The sequence below is a fragment of the Belonocnema kinseyi genome, chromosome 1 (genome assembly GCF_010883055.1).
Source record: "Belonocnema kinseyi isolate 2016_QV_RU_SX_M_011 chromosome 1, B_treatae_v1, whole genome shotgun sequence".
NCBI classification, from domain to species: Eukaryota; Metazoa; Arthropoda; class Insecta; order Hymenoptera; family Cynipidae; genus Belonocnema; species Belonocnema kinseyi.
This window is the reverse complement of record NC_046657.1, coordinates 158,398,182-158,401,826: the sequence shown is the minus strand read 5'-3', so window position 1 is coordinate 158,401,826 and position 3,645 is coordinate 158,398,182. Positions and strand designations below refer to the sequence as shown.

The 3,645-nt window shown below is 36.7% G+C and overlaps 2 protein-coding genes across 2 annotated transcripts in view; both read left to right on the top strand.

The window, feature by feature from the left end:
• The window catches only part of LOC117167244 (ester hydrolase C11orf54 homolog), a 164,438-nt gene that overhangs the window by 30,427 nt on the left and 130,366 nt on the right, over positions 1 to 3,645 (top strand). The gene's annotated exons all lie outside the window — the stretch shown is intronic.
• Positions 1 to 3,645, top strand: part of LOC117167253 (ester hydrolase C11orf54 homolog) — a 114,911-nt gene that overhangs the window by 88,270 nt on the left and 22,996 nt on the right. The gene's annotated exons all lie outside the window — the stretch shown is intronic.

Sequence of the window (3,645 nt, the reverse complement as noted above, 5' to 3'; positions counted from 1 at the left end):
ATGCAGCGAGAGCTTTGGCCGATGCGAACCGTAAAACAAAACCAACAGTTGATCATAAGACCAAAAGACGAATGCGTCAACTTGCCATAAAGATAGTCTGGGCAAGACAGTACGAGTCCCGCATTCAGTACGTCATTGACTACATCACATCTGGCAGGAATTTTACCGCCAAGGTTCGAAAGTTCGCACGGGAACTCCTGAACCGTTATCACACACTTAACAAGTGAAAGCTGCTGACCATCAGGCAGCATATTTTTGAGAGAATACGGATACTATCTGACGTTAAGAGAAGTCTATAGCGGAGGGAGAGGTAGGTCAGAGAAAATCAACAGTTTCTCTCTGACCCATCTCGACTCTTCCAAGACCCTCCAGTTACTGTCGACCGCCAGCCCAGGCCAGAGGAGGTCTAAGTATTTTTGAGAGAAATCTACGAAGTGCAGCATAGACTGGACGAAGACTCAGAAAATATAAATAGCTTCAAGGAGATGTGTGATGCCCTCATAACACCTGATGAAGAATATCCACCCATCACTACCGAGGAGGTGAAAAAAGTATTAAGAGGGATGAAGAACTATTCCGCACCGGGACGAAATTGTATCAAAACTTATTATTGAAAACAAATCCTCTTCACCTATTTTTCGTAACTTTGTTCAAAAGATCAGAAGAAAATATTTGAAAAATTGAAACGGGCTAGGTCATGGTAACAATTTCTCAATGTGGTCTTCTTATCATTTCAATAGAATTGAAAATGTTACTCCATCGCCTGGTTTTATTGAAATTGTATGGTATATTTATCATGTTTTTGATATTAATAACAATTTCTTGAATTATTATATAAAATCCAAAATATTTTTTTGGTACCAAGCAATTAGTTTTCCTTTTTGACATTACATTTTACCAATTTCAGTTCAGCGCCGAAAAGCTTACGAACTATAATATAGTCCCTGAGACACTCAAGTTGATACTTATTCCCCTGGTAACTGATTTGGAAAATAAATTTTTTTTCGCATTTTTGTATATTAATCTCTAAGACTTTATACAACTTTTTAATTTTTTGTCATTTTTTCGTACGGCGAGTCACTGCTGAGTTGCAGACTTATACAAAAAATATGTTTCTGAAATCTCTGCTCCCCAAGAAATCACAATTTTTATGTTATCAAAAAATGCTGTCATAGTGATAATTTAGTGGGCATCACAACGTTTTCATAACGTTACAAAACAATTCCAAAATAACCAATGATCTAGTATGTACAATACCGAATGAAGAAAACTGGTCTTTTTTAAGAGCGGTTCATAATGTCTTAAGTTAGACATTTTTTCTACCAAAATACGTTCCTCAGAACATAAAAAGGTTTATGAGCATTTTATATTCTATTGTGTACACTTCTTAGTGAAATAAATATAACAACCGCTTATGAAACTATTTCCCTATAACGTCTCATTGTTGTTGTCTATAATTTATGTGATCTAAAATCTAATCCAAAATTTTCAGAAATTTGTGTCAGCTATTCCAGGCAGAACATTATATTTAAATCATGCCGAGCACGTTAAAAAAACGTTCGAGGAATGGTGCTCATGTCGTATTTTTCATAAACGTTCCAAGAACGTTACTGAACGGATTTAATTCTCGAAACTCTGTCAACGCATTTTAAATATACTGCATTTAACTTAATATTTTTCCTAAAATTGATTAAAGTAGTGCAGAACATAAAACCAAACGGCTGGACACTACCATTTTGTTGTTAAAAAAATAAAAAATTTTAATTTCTACTTTAATGATCATATAATTTTTTAAATAGTTTTAAGGCAGGAACTTAAAGCAATTTCTAAACAAATTAAGTTATATTGGTAAACAATAAATCAAAAAAATTTATCTATATACTACTATATACCACTCTATAGGATTTCTCTCAATGTTATCTAACGAAGAAGAAACGTGAAAAATCGTCCAAACGCAGGTTTAAGCTTGTTGGTAATGGCTTGTTGAACTTCCATCCTATGCAAACTTTTCTACATCCTATTGTTGCTGTATTCCTTATCCACGCGACGTCACCGTTCCTCAGATAGGAACAACTTTCTAGTTCATCGACAGAAAGTTAAAAATATGTAAAACAGCGTTTTAAAAAGCTCTAAAGCAACCAAAAGGGGCATTTATAACCTCGTCCTGGGAAAAACGTAATTTGTTCTCCTTTTAAACGTTCACTTGTGTACGTCTCCCTTCGTGTGTTCTAATTTGCAAGAGTTACCGAAAATTCTATTCTATATATTATTCTATTCTATTCTATATATATAATGTTCTTCATGTGCACGATTCTCGAAACTTACGTCTATCCTTAACTGACTGTATATTACCAGAATAACTATCTTTTGGTAGTCGTAATAACCCTCAGCAGTGCATTTGATACATGTGGAAGGCGGAATATTCGTTACGCGACTTTTTGCAAGTTGTGAAACATCTAGTAAGACTGTCCCCTATCACTCGGGACAAGGTCACAGTGATGTAACTACTTTTGAAAATGAATTATGTCTTATGCAAATTCTTATACTCCTCCAGAAAGCTTTCAAAAACGCGGAAGCTAATTTTAACTTTTCTCTCCCAGGATATGCTCCAATAAGATATAATATAGAAGGCTGGTGTTTTATCATTTTTCCGAGTTGGGTCTACAATTGGTCTTTTCGGCTTTCAGAAAGAGGTAGCACGTTACAATGAATTGTTACTATCTCTTTTAACCATATAAATTAGCTGATCGTTACCCCTCGACTTGGGAAAGTTCCAGTTGTAAAGACATTAGAAATGGACCTAGCGCTGACATGGGTGACCACTTGCAACGTATGTTCGGGTTGTGTATTTGCTGCGTTTCATCTAATGACGAGTGGGAAGTTTGACGGCGAGGATGCTTGTGCGCATTTTATGGGTAGATCATGTGTCTACTTGAAAATCGACTGTCGAAAAACTGGCTGTACTCAGGATGTGATTTTCTGCAGTTTTTCTCTCTCCTGGCCAAACGTCCAGTCAAATTCGTGTCCTTTTAATAAAGTAAGATGCAGCCGTGGGTCATCACTGGTTGTGCTTAAATTCATGGATATCAGGTCGTCCTACAGATCACCTTAGAAAATACAATACCTCTGTTTCATATGAGTTGACGTCCTCAGCAAATACTTTGGATCTTTTCATATCTTTAAGAGGTCTTTAGGACTTCCTTAAAACGTCCGCCAAAAGACTTTTGTAGGTCAACTTCATGACTTGCGTATCCTTTGGCATGCATTGACTTTTTGCCTAATCATATGCTGGCGAGTGTAAAGCATAGCAATTTTTCCCCGAAATTTACTTACATGCTTTTTTGAGGTTCTTCATGGCATCAAGGAAGTGTTGAGGTATTCATAAAAGTCTTTCTGCAACATATAAATTATTTAAATCGATAGTTAATACATTTTTGTCCGACTCCCCTTGAAAACACGCCGTCGCATGCACGATAAGCAGGCGTAATGTGGCCAGTATGTACATACGCACTTCACCGCTGGACCAATATGAAACTTTACGCCCGCTACAGAAAAAAAGGCACGGCCGCTATGCATGCACTGCGACACGCAAGTGGTGCAGTGCATCCCATCAGAAGTGGTAGTATCATCATGGAAAAGGGGAAG